The following is a 23,114-nucleotide window of genomic DNA, read 5'->3' on the forward strand; positions in this document are numbered from 1 at the left end:
CAGTCTGAGGGAAGGATCTGGGAAGCCCATGTAACTCACTTCCCCCATCCTCCCAAGTATAGTGATGCGCCGGGGTCCTCCAATGAGATGCCATGAGGTGTCCTAGGCGCTGGGCTGGAGTCCTCTGGAGGTGCGCAGGCAGGTGCCCGTGGGGCTCTCCTGGCTCTCTCTTTCCCCCTGCTCTCGGTTCCTTTCAGGGGTTTGGTTCTGATGCCTTAATCTACTTGTCCACAGCCCTTAGCCAGTCTGTCCCTCCCAGCTCACATGCTGAGATCGGGCTGGATAGCTGGGGCATCAAACTGAACGACTTGGGCGCAGGATAGGGAGGTGACAGCCAGGTTTGGTGTCTGTCCCTTCCAACTGCAGTGGGCCCCAGGGGGATTGGCATCCTCTTTTCTGGGTGGGGACAGCCCTGAGGGCAGATGATTACAGCCTGGTTGTGTTGTTTGGAGTCCCTGTGCATTTGCTACCTCTGGGCAGTCGATACTCCCTGTGCTCTTCATAAGGGAACTTCAACTGCAAACACTTGGAAGGTGGTAAGGTGATAGGGAATAGCCAGCATGGATTTGTAAAGAACAAATCGTGTCAAACCAATCTGATAGCTTTCTTTGATAGGATAACGAGTCTTGTGGATAAGGGAGAAGCAGTGGATGTGGTATACCTAGACTTTAGTAAGGCATTTGATACGGTCTCGCATTATATTTTTATCGATAAACTAGGCAAATACAATTTAGATGGGGTATAAGGTGGGTGCATAACTGGCTGGATAACCGTACTCAGAGAGTAGTTATTAATGGTTCCCAATCCTGCTGGAAAGGTATAACAAGTATAACAAGGTTCCGCAGGGGTCTGTTTTGGGACCAGCTCTGTTCAATATCTTCATCAACGACTTAGATATTGGCATAGAAAGTACGCTTATTAAGTTTGCAGATGATACCAAACTGGGAGGGATTGCAACTGCTTTGGAGGACAGGGTCATAATTCAAAATGATCTGGACAAATTGGAGAACTGGTCTGAGGTAAACAGGATGAAGTTTAACAAAGACAAATGCAAAGTGCTCCACTTACGAAGGAAAAATCAGTTTCACACATAGAAAATGGGAAGAGACTGTCTAGGAAGGAGTACGGCAGAAAGGGAACTAGGGGTTATAGTGGACCACAAACTAAATATGAGTCAACAGTGTGATGCTGTTGCAAAAAAAGCAAACGTGATTCTGGGATGCATTAACAGGTGTGTTGTGAGCAAGACACGAGAAGTCATTCTTCTGCTCTACTCTGCACTGGTTAGGCCTCAGCTGGAGTATTGTGTCCAGTTCTGGGCACCGCATTTCAAGAAAGATGTGGAGAAATTGCAGAGGGTCCAGAGAAGAACAACAAGAATGATTAAAGGTCTTGAGAACATGACCTACGAAGAAGGCTGAAAGAATTGGGTTTGTTTAGTTTGGGAAAGAGAAGACTGAGAGGGGACATGAGAGCAGTTTTCAGGTATCTAAAAGGGTGTCATCAGGAGGAGGGAGAAAACTTGTTCACCTTCGCCTCTTAGGATAGAAGAAGCAGCAATGGGCTTAAAGTGCAGCAAGGGAGGTTTAGGTTGGACATTAGGAAAACGTTCCTAACTGTCAGGGTGGTTAAACACTGGAATAAATTGCCTAGGGAGATTGTGGAATCTCCATCTCTGGAGATATTTAAGAGCAGGTTAGATAAATGTCTATCAGGGATGGTCTAGACAGTATTTGGTCCTGCCATGAGGGCAGGGGACTGGACTCAATAACCTCTCGAGGTCCCGTCCAGTCCTAGAATCTATGAATCTATAAACCCGAGCAGTGCAGTTGGGTCTGAGTTTCAGATACTTTATATAACAGTCCCTCCCTCCGAGAGATGGAGCAAAGCTTCTCAGCTCAGCGGTTTGGCTCACCACATCCACTGCTGCTAGCGGAGATGGGGGTGGGGAGGTTATAGATTTAAACATCTGTGTGTGTTCCCCTTACCCTGGCTGATACACTATTAACACGTGTTAATTAGAATTAAGAAGATTCAGCTGTGAATGAGTCATTAGCAATGAATAAAACAGCCAAGATGTTTCCCAGGCCACAGAATCAAGAAGAAAGACAAATTAGGGCTCATAAAGGATTAGGCAGGAATTTAGGCTGATTTTTTACTACTTCCCCTTCTTCTCATGTTAAGAAACGACACGCAGTCCCAGTTGCAGAAAGCTGAGCTGATTCCCTGGCAGGCTGTGAATGGAGCAGAGATTTGGCATGTTTACAATACAGTGTGTGTGTGGAAAGGGGGAGTATGTATGGGGTGGTGGAGGAGGGTGTGTGTGTATGAGGTGGTGGGTGGGGCACCCCTGGCCTCAGCAGACCATGACTGGAGCTGCTTACATAGTCCTTCTGGCTGCAGTATACAAGGGGTTCTCCAAATAAAACCAGGTCTTTGCCCTTCTCCTTCCCCCGAGCAGGCGAGAATCAGAGTCAAATGAAAATGCAAAGGTGGCCAGTCTCTTGGGCAGGCGTTTGGTCGCCCCTTAGGGTTCAGTTTCTCTGTGGGTTGTAGGGTCCGTGCTCAGAGCTAGGGACTGCCTCCAGCTCCTCCTTTTGGTCATCCCCATCTTATACCTGCTCCAGGCCCTCTCAGGGGCAGTAAGGTCAGTGACTGTCTTCCTCTTTGCTGATCTGTTCCTGTAGCCTTTCCCTTTTGAGCTTCCTCCGTCCCAGCAGAGCAAGCCATACAGGTGAGTCTGGTCAGTGGTGTGTGAGCCCACCTCCGTTAGGGCTTGTCTACATTACCCGCTGGATCGACGGGCAGTGATCGATCCAGTGGGGTCGATTTATCATGTCTAGTGAAGACACGATAAATCGTCTGCCAAGCACTCTCCCATCGACTCCGTGACTCCACTAGAGCAGAGGTGCAGGCGGAGTCGACGGGGGAGCGTCAGCCATTGACTTACTGCAGTGAAGACACCGCGGTGAGTAGGTCTAAGTACGTTATTCACGTAGCTGAAGTTGCGTAACTTAGATCAATCCTGCCCCACCCCCAGTATAGACCAGCCTTAGAGAGAAGGTGTGTCCCTGAGTACATACACCAAGTACAGAAACCCTGTGTGTGTGTTTAAAGATGCATGTACACACCCACCCCTGTATCTGAATAGAAAAAAGACACAATGTTTTCAATATTATCTTCTACCCATTTCTTATGCATCCAAACAATGTCTTAGGAATCAGTGGTTTTCCCTCCTGTGGAGTACTGTGTCCTGTTCTAGTCACCCTGTCGCACAATGCATAGGGTGCAGACAGAAAGGTTTCTAGTTATTTTCACTGCCCATCTCTCAAACCTGAGTAAGCCTCCCTATGAGACACTATTTGATCAGATGAGGAGCTGCTCAGTTTAGAGAGGAGAAATGGTAGAGATGTACATAATAATGAATGGGTTAGAGAGGGTAAATCAGGCACTTCTGTTCACCCTTTTCCCACGTACAAGAGGAACAGGGCATTTGATAAAACTGAAAGGGAAGACATTTAAAATCAATACATGGAAACACTTTTTTTACACATTGCAAGATTAACATGTTGAACTCCTTACCACAATGTATCCTAGGGGCCAAGAGCCCACTGGGATTCAGAAAAGGATCAGACAGTGGCATGACTGATAACATCCAGCTTTGTGACTGTTGGGATACTGGGTTGTAGGCAGTCAGGGCTAGTAGTCAGAGTCCAAATACCAGAGCCAAGGATCAAGACAGAGTTGGAGCCAGGAATCAGAGCCAAGGATCAGAACCAAGTTACCTGGGGGCAGGGAAGGCAGGAGCAGGGCTGGTTCCAAGGCAGAAGCGAGGCTAGGACAGGACTGGGAGCAGTGCATGGTCGAGGCTGGGTGCAGGGCAGAAGCAGGGCTTGGAGTGAGGGGAGCACACAGGGAGGCAGAGAATCCATGGGCATGTGCATTGAGCAGCCACTGATCTACTACAGCTTCTGGGCTAAAGGGGCAAGCCACCTGCCGTAGTCAATCAGGTGGTTCTGCTGCAGCCCAGCTGTCCTCACTGGTTGCCTGAAAAACGGGTGGGTGCAGCTGCAGATGCTCCTTCCTGACAGCTATTGAGGGGCGAAGCCTCCTGCACCAAGGTGTAAGCAAACCTCTGAGTGCTGGGATGCATGGCCCCTTTGGCCACTGGGGTTATCCACTGGGGGGTTCTGGCTCTTTCTGGAGCACGTGGCACTAGCCACTGGAGATGGGACACTGCCCAGCCTTCAATTCTTGTGCTCCCATCTCTAAGGAGGGACAGGTGGTATACCCGTAGAGGTGAGAGCTCTGTGGGAAAAGGGTGCAGTGCTCTCCCATTTGCTCCCAGAAAGTCAGAGGAGTTACTGCAGCTTTACACTGGCTGAGATGAGAGTTTGGCCCTAGATTTACAGGAATTTTCCCATCTCTGAGACTGATGGAAAGAGCCTTCCCCCAGCCAGTCCCCTTCTAACATAGCTGCTTCTTTGCAGCCTTTAGGCAAAGCCCAAACTGCGTCATCTTCAGTGTGGGGAACATGAGAATGGCCGTACTGGGTCAGACCAAAGGTCCATCTAGCCCAGTATCCTGTCTACCAACAGTGGCCAATGCCAGGTGCCCCAGAGGGAGTGAACCTAACAGGCAATGATCAATGATCTCTCTCCTGCTGTCCATCACCTTCTGACAAACAGAGGCTAGGGACACCATTCCTTACCCATCCTGGCTAACAGCCATTTATGGACTTAACCACCATGAATTTATCCAGTTCTCTTTTAAATGCTGTTTATAGTCCTAGCCTTCACAACCTCCTCAGGCGAGGAGTTCCACAAGTTGACTGTGCACTGCGTGAAGAACTTCCTTGTATTTGTTTTAAACCTGATGCCCATTAATTTCATTGGGTTACCCCTAGTTCTTGTATTATGGGAATAAGTAAATAACTTTTCCTTATCCACTTTCTCCACACCACTCATGATTTTATATACCTCTATCATATCCCCTCTTAGTCTCCTCTTTTCCAAGCTGAAAAGTCCTAGCCTCTTTAATCTCTCCTCTTATGGGACCCGTTCCAAACCCCTAATCAAAGCAAAGAATCCATTTAGTTTCTCCACAATGACTTTATTGTCTTTAAGTGCTCCTTTTGTATCTCAATCATCAAGGGGCCCCACTGGTTGTTTAGCAGGCTTCCTGCTTCTGATGTACTTAAAAAATATTTTGTTATTACCTTTTGAGTTTTTGGCTAGCCGTTCTTCAAACTTCTCTTTGGCTTTTCTTATTACACTCTTGCACTTAATTTGGCAGCGTTTATGCTCCTTTCTATTTGCCTCACTAGGATTTGACTTCCACTTTGTAAACAAAGTGTTTTTATCTCTCACTGCCTCTTTTACATGGTTGTTAAGCCAGGGTGGCCCTATTTTAGGACTCCTTTATCTGCTGGGCCAGGAAAGATGGGACACCTGGGAATCCCAGACTGCTGGCTGGCCCTTGGCTCCAGGACAGGTGCTGGGTGGAGTCAGTGCCATTTCCTCAGCTCGTCCCCAGTCAGCTCCAGCCTTGCTGCCAAATATGCCTCATTTAGATGATGCTGTGAGACTGAAGCACTTCCTTACGGAAAAATGAACTAGTTCGCTGGTCTCTGCTTAGTGCCTCCGCGGCTGCCCTCTCCCTCTTCCAGCTCTCTCAAAGTTCCTGGGCCTCTGACTTGCAGGCAGGAGAATTACAGAGAACCCCCATGTGCATTGTCTAGGGCGGGTCATCCTGGATGCTGCTCTCATGGTCAGCAAGTGGGGTCAGGGCAGCATTCACTGGTGCAGTGAACCAAAAACTGGCATAGCCGTTTTTCTACCTGATAGTCCGCCAGCTTCAAACCAGCTGCCCTGGCAGCATCAGAAGGGAATCTGCCAGAGTGCTTGGGTGAGACAGAAGGAGGGATGGGGAGAGCAGTGGGGTGACATCTGCCAGCACATAGTAGCGAGGAGGGAAGTGTTAACACTCGGAAAGGGGAGCAAGGCAAGGAAGGGGGATGGAGGATGCACAGCTGTGAGCAAACATTGGACGAGGCACCTCGGTAAGTGCAACTTGGGGAAAGCAGAGCGGGAGACGGGTTCTTTGCTGCGTGGGGAACAGGGAGGTGGGGCTGGAGGAGATACTCAGACAGAAGCATTTTGGGATGGCAGTGCTGATGCTCCAGAGCAGTGAGGTTGATGCGGTGATGCTGAGAACGCTAGCCCTGAACTCCTTCCTCTTCTATTAGTGTCTGTATTGCAGGGGGCTGTCCCTTCCAAACAGGCTCTGGATAGGTTCCTTGACCCAACACGTCTAAAGACTCTTTCCCGAAGCCAAAAACCAGCACTCACCATCATTACCTTTCCTTTCTCCATTGCTACTTAAGAATGTCAAAAAACCTGGCATCTAGCAGCATCTCTCCATAGCCTTACACTAAACAGGACCATGCAGGAAAGGGTTATTCTAGCAAAAACTACCACAAGGAAACCACTGGGCTGTGGAGAGGACCTACCTTCTTGAAAAGATCACTGTGAGCACTGATTTGCACAAGGAATTTTCCTGAGTTGCATAGGACACAAAGGAACAGTGGGAATCTCAGAGGAGCACAAACAGCCACAAAAGCTTTCGGAGGGTTAAGTACAAAAGTCTAGGGTTATGGTCTCCTGTAACCCCTTACAGCCAGCCCTGATCAGCCTGGTTTCTAGAACTACCTTCTCAGTGGCAGTGTTCTCTTGTGAAAGGCAGGGAAAGACCCACACCCTAGTTAAAGGGAGCTGACTTTAGACCTTGGCAGGAAGAGGGCCAATGCAGAGAGGAGAAAAGGGAAAGAGACCTGAACCCTGATTACAGGGCGGTCACCCTTCCTTTAGTAAAATAGTCTCTCCCCCGCCCCCTTGTTTAAGGGAGGAGTCCCCAAGGTGTGAAAAGATCTGGAAATGAACAGGTGAGGGAGGGATCCTGCTGAGTCTCCCCTTTCCAATCGATTCTCCATCCCTCAGCGACACCCTTCCCGACTTACCTTCCTACCCCACCAAGAAAATGACAACTTTGTGCCCCGTAACCTTGACCAGAAAAAAAAGACACCTCTTCCTTGTGACGCAGTCCTGTTAGTAGGGTTAGGTGCACCCACGTGCCGGCTCTGAATACCACCACACCTACCTACACCACGTGAGCCACATCAAGCCCTTCAAACATAGCCCTAGGAATCTCCTCCGTCTCTCAGCAAAGAGACGCAAGGCCTGGAATTCGGACCCGACTAAGGCAGCTGTCCGAATCTCTACAGTTAACACTCATCAGTCCAACCGTGTCTTTCTTGTGCACAAGAAAACAAAGGGTCAAAGTTGTGGTTGGTTGAGCAGTGTAAATTGGGCAGGGCAAGAGGACTTGAGGAAGGATCACGTGGAAGTGAGGGTCTGTATCCCAAACCTCACCTGTTTATTTCCAGACTTTGTGACATTAGCATGGTTGGGCCATTTCTTGGCTTTTTTGAGAAAAGGGGCGAATTTTCCACGGCCTCCACCATCCCCTTACAGCCGGCCCTTCGCCACACCATGTTCCATGTGAGCGGGATAGGTCACAAGTAAGATTTCACTTCAAATCTCAAAAAAGTCAAGTAGAAATCATTCTGGGGGATTTTAATGTGACTAAGCGAAACAGAACCTCAACCCTTCTTAAAGGGGGGTCGCTCAGCCACAGGCAAAAAAAGGCTCCCCTAGTTTAAGCGTGAGAGGGATAAGACCTTACACCCTGGTTACAGGGCAGTCATTTTCCTGGCGTGTCAAAGTGACCTGTGGCTTAATTGGCGTGGCAAAGGAGACCCAGACCCTCCTTACAGGGTGGTCCCGAAGCCAGGGGCGTTCCAATGGGCCAGAGCGAAAAGCGCAGTGAAGGAGAGGCCTCCGTTCCCTCAGGAGAGGGTGGTCTCGTTGCCCAGCGAGTGCCAACGGCCCAAGACAAGCTAGAAAGGGGAGACCTGCACCCTTCTTACAGGGAGAGGTCAATGGCACCGGGCATTTTAAAGGCTAGGCCCTCAGGAGTTGAAACCCACAGAGACCTCAACCCTTCTTAAAGGGGGGTCGCTCAGCCACAGGCACAAAAAGGCTCCCCTAGTTTAAGCGTGAGAGGAATAAGACCTTACACCCTGGTTACAGGGCAGTCATTTTCCTGGCGTGTCAAAGTGACCTGTGGCTTAATTGGCGTGGCAAAGGAGACCCAAACCCTCCTTACAGGCTGGTCTCGAAGCCAGGGGCGTTCCAATGGGCCAGAGCGAAAAGCGCAGTGAAGGAGAGGCCTCCGTTCCCTCAGGAGAGGGTGGTCTCGTTGCCCAGCGAGTGCCAACGGCCCAAGACAAGCTAGAAAGGGGAGACCTGCACCCTTCTTACAGGGAGAGGTCAATGGCACCGGGCATTTTAAAGGCTAGGCCCTCAGGAGTTGAAACCCACAGAGACCTCAACCCTTCTTAAAGGGGGGTCGCTCAGCCTCGGCTATGGAAGGGACCCATAGAGCATTTTGCTTGGCAAGGAATGGACCTTGATTCCTGTTTACAGGGAGGTCCTTTCAACGGGCACCTCAAGGGGGATTAAGCGTGTGGGGCGAAATGTCGATCCCCAGCCCTCGGTAGAGGGGTGCGGTGTGTGCAGTGTACTCAGCCTTTGGCCGTGGCTTTGTCTTCCCTCTTCCTGCAGTTTCTTTGGTGCTTCTGTCGTCTTGTCCACTTTGTCCTTTGAGTTGCTAGAGGGGGAGAGAGAGATAGAGAGAGAGAGGTGAAGCGGGTTAGATGTGGCTCAGTAAACAGCACGATTGCAAAGTACTCGCCCCACCTGGAAATTACCCTAATTCCTACTTTTCGGCACCGATCTCTGGCAGAGAGCAGGAGAGCTTGCGGCGGAACGCGGGTGCAGGTGGATGCAGAGGACGCTGGCTTTGGCTTGGCTGAGTGCATGAGTGAGGAGGGCACGGGCCAGCTAGTAGGACAAACCCTGAACCCTCTCAAGAGGCTGGTTTCTAGAACTACCTTCTCGGTGGCAGTGTTCTCTTGTGAAAGGCAGGGAAAGACCCACACCCTAGTTAAAGGGAGCTGACTTTAGACCTTGGCAGGAAGAGGGCCAATGCAGAGAGGAGAAAAGGGAAAGAGACCTGAACCCTGATTACAGGGCGGTCACCCTTCCTTTAGTAAAATAGTCTCTCCCCCGCCCCCTTGTTTAAGGGAGGAGTCCCCAAGGTGTGAAAAGATCTGGAAATGAACAGGTAAGGGAGGGATCCTGCTGAGTCTCTCCCCTTTCCAATCGATTCTCCATCCCTCAGCGACACCCTTCCCGACTTACCTTCCTACCCCACCAAGAAAATGACAACTTTGTGCCCCGTAACCTTGACCAGAAAAAAAAGACACCTCTTCCTTGTGACGCAGTCCTGTTAGTAGGGTTAGGTGCACCCACGTGCCGGCTCTGAATACCACCACACCTACCTACACCACGTGAGCCACATCAAGCCCTTCAAACATAGCCCTAGGAATCTCCTCCGTCTCTCAGCAAAGAGACGCAAGGCCTGGAATTCGGACCCGACTAAGGCAGCTGTCCGAATCTCTACAGTTAACACTCATCAGTCCAACCGTGTCTTTCTTGTGCACAAGAAAACAAAGGGTCAAAGTTGTGGTTGGTTGAGCAGTGTAAATTGGGCAGGGCAAGAGGACTTGAGGAAGGATCACGTGGAAGTGAGGGTCTGTATCCCAAACCTCACCTGTTTATTTCCAGACTTTGTGACATTAGCATGGTTGGGCCATTTCTTGGCTTTTTTGAGAAAAGGGGCGAATTTTCCACGGCCTCCACCATCCCCTTACAGCCGGCCCTTTGCCACACCATGTTCCATGTGAGCTGGATAGGTCACAAGTAAGATTTCACTTCAAATCTCAAAAAAGCCAAGTAGAAATCATTCCGGGGGATTTTACTGTGACTAAGAGAAACAGAACCTCAACCCTTCTTAAAGGGGGGTCGCTCAGCCACAGGCACAAAAAGGCTCCCCTAGTTTAAGCGTGAGAGGGATAAGACCTTACACCCTGGTTACAGGGCAGTCATTTTCCTGGCGTGTCAAAGTGACCTGTGGCTTAATTGGCGTGGCAAAGGAGACCCAAACCCTCCTTACAGGGTGGTCCCGAAGCCAGGGGCGTTCCAATGGGCCAGAGCGAAAAGCGCAGTGAAGGAGAGACCTCCGTTCCCTCAGGAGAGGGTGGTCTCGTTGCCCAGCGAGTGCCAACGGCCCAAGACAAGCTAGAAAGGGGAGACCTGCAACCTTCTTACAGGGAGAGGTCAATGGCACCGGGCATTTTAAAGGCTAGGCCCTCAGGAGTTGAAACCCACAGAGACCTCAACCCTTCTTAAAGGGGGGTCGCTCAGCCACAGGCACAAAAAGGCTCCCCTAGTTTAAGCGTGAGAGGAATAAGACCTTACACCCTGGTTACAGGGCAGTCATTTTCCTGGCGTGTCAAAGTGACCTGTGGCTTAATTGGCGTGGGAAAGGAGACCCAAACCCTCCTTACAGGGTGGTCCCGAAGCCAGGGGCGTTCCAATGGGCCAGAGCGAAAAGCGCAGTGAAGGAGAGGCCTCCGTTCCCTCAGGAGAGGGTGGTCTCGTTGCCCAGCGAGTGCCAACGGCCCAAGACAAGCTAGAAAGGGGAGACCTGCACCCTTCTTACAGGGAGAGGTCAATGGCACCGGGCATTTTAAAGGCTAGGCCCTCAGGAGTTGAAACCCACAGAGACCTCAACCCTTCTTAAAGGGGGGTCGCTCAGCCTCGGCTATGGAAGGGACCCATAGAGCATTTTGCTTGGCAAGGAATGGACCTTGATCCCTGTTTACAGGGAGGTCCTTTCAACGGGCACCTCAAGGGGGATTAAGCGTGTGGGGCGAAGTGTCGATCCCCAGCCCTCGGTAGAGGGGTGCGGTGTGTGCAGTGTACTCAGCCTTTGGCCGTGGCTTTGTCTTCCCTCTTCCTGCAGTTTCTTTGGTGCTTCTGTCGTCTTGTCCACTTTGTCCTTTGAGTTGCTAGAGGGGGAGAGAGAGAGAGAGGTGAAGCGGGTTAGATGTGGCTCAGTAAACAGCACGATTGCAAAGTACTCGCCCCACCTGGAAATTACCCTAATTCCTACTTTTCGGCACCGATCTCTGGCAGAGAGCAGGAGAGCTTGCGGCGGAACGCGGGTGCAGGTGGATGCAGAGGACGCTGGCTTTGGCTTGGCTGAGTGCATGAGTGAGGAGGGCACGGGCCAGCTAGTAGGACAAACCCTGAACCCTCTCAAGAGGCTGGTTTCTAGAACTACCTTCTCAGTGGCAGTGTTCTCTTGTGAAAGGCAGGGAAAGACCCACACCCTAGTTAAAGGGAGCTGACTTTAGACCTTGGCAGGAAGAGGGCCAATGCAGAGAGGAGAAAAGGGAAAGAGACCTGAACCCTGATTACAGGGCGGTCACCCTTCCTTTAGTAAAATAGTCTCTCCCCCGCCCCCTTGTTTAAGGGAGGAGTCCCCAAGGTGTGAAAAGATCTGGAAATGAACAGGTAAGGGAGGGATCCTGCTGAGTCTCCCCTTTCCAATCGATTCTCCATCCCTCAGCGACACCCTTCCCGACTTACCTTCCTACCCCACCAAGAAAATGACAACTTTGTGCCCCGTAACCTTGACCAGAAAAAAAAGACACCTCTTCCTTGTGACGCAGTCCTGTTAGTAGGGTTAGGTGCACCCACGTGCCGGCTCTGAATACCACCACACCTACCTACACCACGTGAGCCACATCAAGCCCTTCAAACATAGCCCTAGGAATCTCCTCCGTCTCTCAGCAAAGAGACGCAAGGCCTGGAATTCGGACCCGACTAAGGCAGCTGTCCGAATCTCTACAGTTAACACTCATCAGTCCAACCGTGTCTTTCTTGTGCACAAGAAAACAAAGGGTCAAAGTTGTGGTTGGTTGAGCAGTGTAAATTGGGCAGGGCAAGAGGACTTGAGGAAGGATCACGTGGAAGTGAGGGTCTGTATCCCAAACCTCACCTGTTTATTTCCAGACTTTGTGACATTAGCATGGTTGGGCCATTTCTTGGCTTTTTTGAGAAAAGGGGCGAATTTTCCACGGCCTCCACCATCCCCTTACAGCCGGCCCTTCGCCACACCATGTTCCATGTGAGCGGGATAGGTCACAAGTAAGATTTCACTTCAAATCTCAAAAAAGCCAAGTAGAAATCATTCCGCGGGATTTTACTGTGACTAAGAGAAACAGAATCTCAACCCTTCTTAAAGGGGGGTCACTCAGCCACAGGCACAAAAAGGCTCCCCTAGTTTAAGCGTGAGAGGGATAAGACCTTACACCCTGGTTACAGGGCAGTCATTTTCCTGGCGTGTCAAAGTGACCTGTGGCTTAATTGGCGTGGCAAAGGAGACCCAAACCCTCCTTACAGGGTGGTCCCGAAGCCAGGGGCGTTCGAATGGGCCAGAGCGAAAAGCGCAGTGAAGGAGAGACCTCCGTTCCCTCAGGAGAGGGTGGTCTCGTTGCCCAGCGAGTGCCAACGGCCCAAGACAAGCTTGAAAGGGGAGACCTGCAACCTTCTTACAAGGAGAGGTCAATGGCACCGGGCATTTTAAAGGCTAGGCCCTCAGGAGTTGAAACCCACAGAGACCTCAACCCTTCTTAAAGGGGGGTCGCTCAGCCACAGGCACAAAAAGGCTCCCCTAGTTTAAGCGTGAGAGGAATAAGACCTTACACCCTGGTTACAGGGCAGTCATTTTCCTGGCGTGTCAAAGTGACCTGTGGCTTAATTGGCGTGGCAAAGGAGACCCAAACCCTCCTTACAGGGTGGTCCCGAAGCCAGGGGCGTTCCAATGGGCCAGAGCGAAAAGCGCAGTGAAGGAGAGACCTCCGTTCCCTCAGGAGAGGGTGGTCTCGTTGCCCAGCGAGTGCCAACGGCCCAAGACAAGCTAGAAAGGGGAGACCTGCACCCTTCTTACAGGGAGAGGTCAATGGCACAGGGCATTTTAAAGGCTAGGCCCTAAGGAGCTGAAACCCACAGAGACCTCAACCCTTCTTAAAGGGGGGTCGCTCAGCCTCGGCTATGGAAGGGACCCATAGAGCATTTTGGTTGGCAAGGAATGGACCTTGATCCCTGTTTACAGGGAGGTCCTTTCAACGGGCACCTCAAGGGGGATTAAGCGTGTGGGGCGAAGTGTCGATCCCCAGCCCTCGGTAGAGGGGTGCGGTGTGTGCAGTGTACTCAGCCTTTGGCCGTGGCTTTGTCTTCCCTCTTCCTGCAGTTTCTTTGGTGCTTCTGTCGTCTTGTCCACTTTGTCCTTTGAGTTGCTAGAGGGGGAGAGAGAGAGAGAGAGGTGAAGCGGGTTAGATGTGGCTCAGTAAACAGCACGATTGCAAAGTACTCGCCCCACCTGGAAATTACCCTAATTCCTACTTTTCGGCACCGATCTCTGGCAGAGAGCAGGAGAGCTTGCGGCGGAACGCGGGTGCAGGTGGATGCAGAGGACGCTGGCTTTGGCTTGGCTGAGTGCATGAGTGAGGAGGGCACGGGCCAGCTAGTAGGACAAACCCTGAACCCTCTCAAGAGGCTGGTTTCTAGAACTACCTTCTCGGTGGCAGTGTTCTCTTGTGAAAGGCAGGGAAAGACCCACACCCTAGTTAAAGGGAGCTGACTTTAGACCTTGGCAGGAAGAGGGCCAATGCAGAGAGGAGAAAAGGGAAAGAGACCTGAACCCTGATTACAGGGCGGTCACCCTTCCTTTAGTAAAATAGTCTCTCCCCCGCCCCCTTGTTTAAGGGAGGAGTCCCCAAGGTGTGAAAAGATCTGGAAATGGACAGGTAAGGGAGGGATCCTGCTGAGTCTCCCCTTTCCAATCGATTCTCCATCCCTCAGCGACACCCTTCCCGACTTACCTTCCTACCCCACCAAGAAAATGACAACTTTGTGCCCCGTAACCTTGACCAGAAAAAAAAGACACCTCTTCCTTGTGACGCAGTCCTGTTAGTAGGGTTAGGTGCACCCACGTGCCGGCTCTGAATACCACCACACCTACCTACACCACGTGAGCCACATCAAGCCCTTCAAACATAGCCCTAGGAATCTCCTCCGTCTCTCAGCAAAGAGACGCAAGGCCTGGAATTCGGACCCGACTAAGGCAGCTGTCCGAATCTCTACAGTTAACACTCATCAGTCCAACCGTGTCTTTCTTGTGCACAAGAAAACAAAGGGTCAAAGTTGTGGTTGGTTGAGCAGTGTAAATTGGGCAGGGCAAGAGGACTTGAGGAAGGATCACGTGGAAGTGAGGGTCTGTATCCCAAACCTCACCTGTTTATTTCCAGACTTTGTGACATTAGCATGGTTGGGCCATTTCTTGGCTTTTTTGAGAAAAGGGGCGAATTTTCCACGGCCTCCACCATCCCCTTACAGCCGGCCCTTCGCCACACCATGTTCCATGTGAGCGGGATAGGTCACAAGTAAGATTTCACTTCAAATCTCAAAAAAGCCAAGTAGAAATCATTCCGGGGGATTTTACTGTGACTAAGAGAAACAGAACCTCAACCCTTCTTAAAGGGGGGTCGCTCAGCCACAGGCACAAAAAGGCTCCCCTAGTTTAAGCGTGAGAGGGATAAGACCTTACACCCTGGTTACAGGGCAGTCATTTTCCTGGCGTGTCAAAGTGACCTGTGGCTTAATTGGCGTGGCAAAGGAGACCCAAACCCTCCTTACAGGGTGGTCCCGAAGCCAGGGGCGTTCCAATGGGCCAGAGCGAAAAGCGCAGTGAAGGAGAGACCTCCGTTCCCTCAGGAGAGGGTGGTCTCGTTGCCCAGCGAGTGCCAACGGCCCAAGACAAGCTAGAAAGGGGAGACCTGCACCCTTCTTACAGGGAGAGGTCAATGGCACCGGGCATTTTAAAGGCTAGGCCCTCAGGAGTTGAAACCCACAGAGACCTCAACCCTTCTTAAAGGGGGGTCGCTCAGCCACAGGCACAAAAAGGCTCCCCTAGTTTAAGCGTGAGAGGAATAAGACCTTACACCCTGGTTACAGGGCAGTCATTTTCCTGGCGTGTCAAAGTGACCTGTGGCTTAATTGGCGTGGCAAAGGAGACCCAAACCCTCCTTACAGGGTGGTCCCGAAGCCAGGGGCGTTCCAATGGGCCAGAGCGAAAAGCGCAGTGAAGGAGAGGCCTCCGTTCCCTCAGGAGAGGGTGGTCTCGTTGCCCAGCGAGTGCCAACGGCCCAAGACAAGCTAGAAAGGGGAGACCTGCACCCTTCTTACAGGGAGAGGTCAATGGCACCGGGCATTTTAAAGGCTAGGCCCTCAGGAGTTGAAACCCACAGAGACCTCAACCCTTCTTAAAGGGGGGTCGCTCAGCCTCGGCTATGGAAGGGACCCATAGAGCATTTTGGTTGGCAAGGAATGGACCTTGATCCCTGTTTACAGGGAGGTCCTTTCAACGGGCACCTCAAGGGGGATTAAGCGTGTGGGGCGAAGTGTCGATCCCCAGCCCTCGGTAGAGGGGTGCGGTGTGTGCAGTGTACTCAGCCTTTGGCCGTGGCTTTGTCTTCCCTCTTCCTGCAGTTTCTTTGGTGCTTCTGTCGTCTTGTCCACTTTGTCCTTTGAGTTGCTAGAGGGGGAGAGAGAGAGAGAGAGAGAGAGGTGAAGCGGGTTAGATGTGGCTCAGTAAACAGCACGATTGCAAAGTACTCGCCCCACCTGGAAATTACCCTAATTCCTACTTTTCGGCACCGATCTCTGGCAGAGAGCAGGAGAGCTTGCGGCGGAACGCGGGTGCAGGTGGATGCAGAGGACGCTGGCTTTGGCTTGGCTGAGTGCATGAGTGAGGAGGGCACGGGCCAGCTAGTAGGACAAACCCTGAACCCTCTCAAGAGGCTGGTTTCTAGAACTACCTTCTCAGTGGCAGTGTTCTCTTGTGAAAGGCAGGGAAAGACCCACACCCTAGTTAAAGGGAGCTGACTTTAGACCTTGGCAGGAAGAGGGCCAATGCAGAGAGGAGAAAAGGGAAAGAGACCTGAACCCTGATTACAGGGCGGTCACCCTTCCTTTAGTAAAATAGTCTCTCCCCCGCCCCCTTGTTTAAGGGAGGAGTCCCCAAGGTGTGAAAAGATCTGGAAATGGACAGGTAAGGGAGGGATCCTGCTGAGTCTCCCCTTTCCAATCGATTCTCCATCCCTCAGCGACACCCTTCCCGACTTACCTTCCTACCCCACCAAGAAAATGACAACTTTGTGCCCCGTAACCTTGACCAGAAAAAAAAGACACCTCTTCCTTGTGACGCAGTCCTGTTAGTAGGGTTAGGTGCACCCACGTGCCGGCTCTGAATACCACCACACCTACCTACACCACGTGAGCCACATCAAGCCCTTCAAACATAGCCCTAGGAATCTCCTCCGTCTCTCAGCAAAGAGACGCAAGGCCTGGAATTCGGACCCGACTAAGGCAGCTGTCCGAATCTCTACAGTTAACACTCATCAGTCCAACCGTGTCTTTCTTGTGCACAAGAAAACAAAGGGTCAAAGTTGTGGTTGGTTGAGCAGTGTAAATTGGGCAGGGCAAGAGGACTTGAGGAAGGATCACGTGGAAGTGAGGGTCTGTATCCCAAACCTCACCTGTTTATTTCCAGACTTTGTGACATTAGCATGGTTGGGCCATTTCTTGGCTTTTTTGAGAAAAGGGGCGAATTTTCCACGGCCTCCACCATCCCCTTACAGCCGGCCCTTCGCCACACCATGTTCCATGTGAGCGGGATAGGTCACAAGTAAGATTTCACTTCAAATCTCAAAAAAGCCAAGTAGAAATCATTCCGGGGGATTTTACTGTGACTAAGAGAAACAGAACCTCAACCCTTCTTAAAGGGGGGTCACTCAGCCACAGGCACAAAAAGGCTCCCCTAGTTTAAGCGTGAGAGGGATAAGACCTTACACCCTGGTTACAGGGCAGTCATTTTCCTGGCGTGTCAAAGTGACCTGTGGCTTAATTGGCGTGGCAAAGGAGACCCAAACCCTCCTTACAGGGTGGTCCCGAAGCCAGGGGCGTTCGAATGGGCCAGAGCGAAAAGCGCAGTGAAGGAGAGACCTCCGTTCCCTCAGGAGAGGGTGGTCTCGTTGCCCAGCGAGTGCCAACGGCCCAAGACAAGCTTGAAAGGGGAGACCTGCAACCTTCTTACAAGGAGAGGTCAATGGCACCGGGCATTTTAAAGGCTAGGCCCTCAGGAGTTGAAACCCACAGAGACCTCAACCCTTCTTAAAGGGGGGTCGCTCAGCCACAGGCACAAAAAGGCTCCCCTAGTTTAAGCGTGAGAGGAATAAGACCTTACACCCTGGTTACAGGGCAGTCATTTTCCTGGCGTGTCAAAGTGACCTGTGGCTTAATTGGCGGGGCAAAGGAGACCCAAACCCTCCTTACAGGGTGGTCCCGAAGCCAGGGGCGTTCCAATGGGCCAGAGCGAAAAGCGCGGTGAAGGAGAGGCCTCCGTTCCCTCAGGAGAGGGTGGTCTCGTTGCCCAGCGAGTGCCAACGGCCCAAGACAAGCTAGAAAGGGGAGACCTGCACCCTTCTTACAGGGAGAGGTCAATGGCACCGGGCATTTTAAAGGCTAGGCCCTCAGGAGTTGAAACCCACAGAGACCTCAACCCTTCTTAAAGGGGGGTCGCTCAGCCTCGGCTATGGAAGGGACCCATAGAGCATTTTGCTTGGCAAGGAATGGACCTTGATCCCTGTTTACAGGGAGGTCCTTTCAACGGGCACCTCAAGGGGGATTAAGCATGTGGGGCGAAGTGTCGATCCCCAGCCCTCGGTAGAGGGGTGCGGTGTGTGCAGTGTACTCAGCCTTTGGCCGTGGCTTTGTCTTCCCTCTTCCTGCAGTTTCTTTGGTGCTTCTGTCGTCTTGTCCACTTTGTCCTTTGAGTTGCTAGCGGGGGAGAGAGAGATAGAGAGAGAGAGGTGAAGCGGGTTAGATGTGGCTCAGTAAACAGCACGATTGCAAAGTACTCGCCCCACCTGGAAATTACCCTAATTCCTACTTTTCGGCACCGATCTCTGGCAGAGAGCAGGAGAGCTTGCGGTGGAACGCGGGTGCAGGTGGATGCAGAGGACGCTGGCTTTGGCTTGGCTGAGTGCATGAGTGAGGAGGGCACGGGCCGGCTAGTAGGACAAACCCTGAACCCTCTCAAGAGGCTGGTTTCTAGAACTACCTTCTCGGTGGCAGTGTTCTCTTGTGAAAGGCAGGGAAAGACCCACACCCTAGTTAAAGGGAGCTGACTTTAGACCTTGGCAGGAAGAGGGCCAATGCAGAGAGGAGAAAAGGGAAAGAGACCTGAACCCTGATTACAGGGCGGTCACCCTTCCTTTAGTAAAATAGTCTCTCCCCCGCCCCCTTGTTTAAGGGAGGAGTCCCCAAGGTGTGAAAAGATCTGGAAATGGACAGGTAAGGGAGGGATCCTGCTGAGTCTCCCCTTTCCAATCGATTCTCCATCCCTCAGCGACACCCTTCCCGACTTACCTTCCTACCCCACCAAGAAAATGACAACTTTGTGCCCCGTAACCTTGACCAGAAAAAAAAGACACCTCTTCCTTGTGACGCAGTCCTGTTAGTAGGGTTAGGTGCACCCACGTGCCGGCTCTGAATACCACCACACCTACCTACACCACGTGAGCCACATCAAGCCCTTCAAACATAGCCCTAGGAATCTCCTCCGTCTCTCAGCAAAGAGACGCAAGGCCTGGAATTCGGACCCGACTAAGGCAGCTGTCCGAATCTCTACAGTTAACACTCATCAGTCCAACCGTGTCTTTCTTGTGCACAAGAAAACAAAGGGTCAAAGTTGTGGTTGGTTGAGCAGTGTAAATTGGGCAGGGCAAGAGGACTTGAGGAAGGATCACGTGGAAGTGAGGGTCTGTATCCCAAACCTCACCTGTTTATTTCCAGACTTTGTGACATTAGCATGGTTGGGCCATTTCTTGGCTTTTTTGAGAAAAGGGGCGAATTTTCCACGGCCTCCACCATCCCCTTACAGCCGGCCCTTCGCCACACCATGTTCCATGTGAGCGGGATAGGTCACAAGTAAGATTTCACTTCAAATCTCAAAAAAGCCAAGTAGAAATCATTCCGGGGGATTTTACTGTGACTAAGAGAAACAGAACCTCAACCCTTCTTAAAGGGGGGTCGCTCAGCCACAGGCACAAAAAGGCTCCCCTAGTTTAAGCGTGAGAGGGATAAGACCTTACACCCTGGTTACAGGGCAGTCATTTTCCTGGCGTGTCAAAGTGACCTGTGGCTTAATTGGCGTGGCAAAGGAGACCCAAACCCTCCTTACAGGGTGGTCCCGAAGCCAGGGGCGTTCCAATGGGCCAGAGCGAAAAGCGCAGTGAAGGAGAGACCTCCGTTCCCTCAGGAGAGGGTGGTCTCGTTGCCCAGCGAGTGCCAACGGCCCAAGACAAGCTAGAAAGGGGAGACCTGCACCCTTCTTACAGGGAGAGGTCAATGGCACCGGGCATTTTAAAGGCTAGGCCCTCAGGAGTTGAAACCCACAGAGACCTCAACCCTTCTTAAAGGGGGGTCGCTCAGCCACAGGCACAAAAAGGCTCCCCTAGTTTAAGCGTGAGAGGAATAAGACCTTACACCCTGGTTACAGGGCAGTCATTTTCCTGGCGTGTCAAAGTGACCTGTGGCTTAATTGGCGGGGCAAAGGAGACCCAAACCCTCCTTACAGGGTGGTCCCGAAGCCAGGGGCGTTCCAATGGGCCAGAGCGAAAAGCGCGGTGAAGGAGAGGCCTCCGTTCCCTCAGGAGAGGGTGGTCTCGTTGCCCAGCGAGTGCCAACGGCCCAAGACAAGCTAGAAAGGGGAGACCTGCACCCTTCTTACAGGGAGAGGTCAATGGCACCGGGCATTTTAAAGGCTAGGCCCTCAGGAGTTGAAACCCACAGAGACCTCAACCCTTCTTAAAGGGGGGTCGCTCAGCCTCGGCTATGGAAGGGACCCATAGAGCATTTTGCTTGGCAAGGAATGGACCTTGATCCCTGTTTACAGGGAGGTCCTTTCAACGGGCACCTCAAGGGGGATTAAGCGTGTGGGGCGAAGTGTCGATCCCCAGCCCTCGGTAGAGGGGTGCGGTGTGTGCAGTGTACTCAGCCTTTGGCCGTGGCTTTGTCTTCCCTCTTCCTGCAGTTTCTTTGGTGCTTCTGTCGTCTTGTCCACTTTGTCCTTTGAGTTGCTAGAGGGGGAGAGAGAGAGAGAGAGAGAGGTGAAGCGGGTTAGATGTGGCTCAGTAAACAGCACGATTGCAAAGTACTCGCCCCACCTGGAAATTACCCTATTTCCTACTTTTCGGCACCGATCTCTGGCAGAGAGCAGGAGAGCTTGCGGCGGAACGCGGGTGCAGGTGGATGCAGAGGACGCTGGCTTTGGCTTGGCTGAGTGCATGAGTGAGGAGGGCACGGGCCAGCTAGTAGGACAAACCCTGAACCCTCTCAAGAGGCTGGTTTCTAGAACTACCTTCTCGGTGGCAGTGTTCTCTTGTGAAAGGCAGGGAAAGACCCACACCCTAGTTAAAGGGAGCTGACTTTAGATCTTGGCAGGAAGAGGGCCAATGCAGAGAGGAGAAAAGGGAAAGAGACCTGAACCCTGATTACAGGGCGGTCACCCTTCCTTTAGTAAAATAGTCTCTCCCCCGCCCCCTTGTTTAAGGGAGGAGTCCCCAAGGTGTGAAAAGATCTGGAAATGGACAGGTAAGGGAGGGATCCTGCTGAGTCTCCCCTTTCCAATCGATTCTCCATCCCTCAGCGACACCCTTCCCGACTTACCTTCCTACCCCACCAAGAAAATGACAACTTTGTGCCCCGTAACCTTGACCAGAAAAAAAAGACACCTCTTCCTTGTGACGCAGTCCTGTTAGTAGGGTTAGGTGCACCCACGTGCCGGCTCTGAATACCACCACACCTACCTACACCACGTGAGCCACATCAAGCCCTTCAAACATAGCCCTAGGAATCTCCTCCGTCTCTCAGCAAAGAGACGCAAGGCCTGGAATTCGGACCCGACTAAGGCAGCTGTCCGAATCTCTACAGTTAACACTCATCAGTCCAACCGTGTCTTTCTTGTGCACAAGAAAACAAAGGGTCAAAGTTGTGGTTGGTTGAGCAGTGTAAATTGGGCAGGGCAAGAGGACTTGAGGAAGGATCACGTGGAAGTGAGGGTCTGTATCCCAAACCTCACCTGTTTATTTCCAGACTTTGTGACATTAGCATGGTTGGGCCATTTCTTGGCTTTTTTGAGAAAAGGGGCGAATTTTCCACGGCCTCCACCATCCCCTTACAGCCGGCCCTTCGCCACACCATGTTCCATGTGAGCGGGATAGGTCACAAGTAAGATTTCACTTCAAATCTCAAAAAAGCCAAGTAGAAATCATTCCGGGGGATTTTACTGTGACTAAGAGAAACAGAACCTCAACCCTTCTTAAAGGGGGGTCGCTCAGCCACAGGCACAAAAAGGCTCCCCTAGTTTAAGCGTGAGAGGGATAAGACCTTACACCCTGGTTACAGGGCAGTCATTTTCCTGGCGTGTCAAAGTGACCTGTGGCTTAATTGGCGTGGCAAAGGAGACCCAAACCCTCCTTACAGGGTGGTCCCGAAGCCAGGGGCGTTCCAATGGGCCAGAGCGAAAAGCGCAGTGAAGGAGAGGCCTCCGTTCCCTCAGGAGAGGGTGGTCTCGTTGCCCAGCGAGTGCCAACGGCCCAAGACAAGCTAGAAAGGGGAGACCTGCACCCTTCTTACAGGGAGAGGTCAATGGCACCGGGCATTTTAAAGGCTAGGCCCTCAGGAGTTGAAACCCACAGAGACCTCAACCCTTCTTAAAGGGGGGTCGCTCAGCCACAGGCACAAAAAGGCTCCCCTAGTTTAAGCGTGAGAGGAATAAGACCTTACACCCTGGTTACAGGGCAGTCATTTTCCTGGCGTGTCAAAGTGACCTGTGGCTTAATTGGCGGGGGAAAGGAGACCCAAACCCTCCTTACAGGGTGGTCCCGAAGCCAGGGGCGTTCCAATGGGCCAGAGCGAAAAGCGCAGTGAAGGAGAGGCCTCCGTTCCCTCAGGAGAGGGTGGTCTCGTTGCCCAGCGAGTGCCAACGGCCCAAGACAAGCTAGAAAGGGGAGACCTGCACCCTTCTTACAGGGAGAGGTCAATGGCACCGGGCATTTTAAAGGCTAGGCCCTCAGGAGTTGAAACCCACAGAGACCTCAACCCTTCTTAAAGGGGGGTCGCTCAGCCTCGGCTATGGAAGGGACCCATAGAGCATTTTGCTTGGCAAGGAATGGACCTTGATTCCTGTTTACAGGGAGGTCCTTTCAACGGGCACCTCAAGGGGGATTAAGCGTGTGGGGCGAAGTGTCGATCCCCAGCCCTCGGTAGAGGGGTGCGGTGTGTGCAGTGTACTCAGCCTTTGGCCGTGGCTTTGTCTTCCCTCTTCCTGCAGTTTCTTTGGTGCTTCTGTCGTCTTGTCCACTTTGTCCTTTGAGTTGCTAGAGGGGGAGAGAGAGATAGAGAGAGAGAGGGGTGAAGCGGGTTAGATGTGGCTCAGTAAACAGCACGATTGCAAAGTACTCGCCCCACCTGGAAATTACCCTATTTCCTACTTTTCGGCACCGATCTCTGGCAGAGAGCAGGAGAGCTTGCGGCGGAACGCGGGTGCAGGTGGATGCAGAGGACGCTGGCTTTGGCTTGGCTGAGTGCATGAGTGAGGAGGGCACGGGCCAGCTAGTAGGACAAACCCTGAACCCTCTCAAGAGGCTGGTTTCTAGAACTACCTTCTCAGTGGCAGTGTTCTCTTGTGAAAGGCAGGGAAAGACCCACACCCTAGTTAAAGGGAGCTGACTTTAGACCTTGGCAGGAAGAGGGCCAATGCAGAGAGGAGAAAAGGGAAAGAGACCTGAACCCTGATTACAGGGCGGTCACCCTTCCTTTAGTAAAATAGTCTCTCCCCCGCCCCCTTGTTTAAGGGAGGAGTCCCCAAGGTGTGAAAAGATCTGGAAATGAACAGGTAAGGGAGGGATCCTGCTGAGTCTCCCCTTTCCAATCGATTCTCCATCCCTCAGCGACACC

At 52.0% G+C, this 23,114-nt stretch overlaps 1 protein-coding gene and 1 long non-coding RNA gene across 10 annotated transcripts in view; one reads left to right on the forward strand and one right to left on the reverse strand.

The window, feature by feature from the left end:
- DSCAML1 (DS cell adhesion molecule like 1) overlaps nucleotides 1-23,114 on the forward strand; it is a 320,759-nt gene that overhangs the window by 236,438 nt on the left and 61,207 nt on the right. The gene's annotated exons all lie outside the window — the stretch shown is intronic.
- LOC123354810 lies at nucleotides 13,030-22,282 on the reverse strand. Of its 8 annotated transcripts, none has more exons than XR_006574895.1 (7): nucleotides 21,858-22,282; nucleotides 20,344-21,463; nucleotides 18,031-20,233; nucleotides 17,254-17,930; nucleotides 15,728-16,859; nucleotides 13,425-15,627; nucleotides 13,030-13,330 (listed from the first exon to the last, which is right to left on the reverse strand). It is a non-coding gene; the product is annotated as an uncharacterized LOC123354810 (long non-coding RNA). The 8 variants fall into 8 exon arrangements; XR_006574899.1 differs by having other exon boundaries at nucleotides 18,031-19,162; nucleotides 19,557-20,233; nucleotides 20,344-22,282; XR_006574896.1 differs by having other exon boundaries at nucleotides 13,425-14,556; nucleotides 14,951-15,627; nucleotides 20,344-22,282.

Source organism: Mauremys mutica, chromosome 22 (assembly GCF_020497125.1).
Source record: "Mauremys mutica isolate MM-2020 ecotype Southern chromosome 22, ASM2049712v1, whole genome shotgun sequence".
Lineage (NCBI taxonomy): Eukaryota > Metazoa > Chordata > Testudines > Geoemydidae > Mauremys > Mauremys mutica.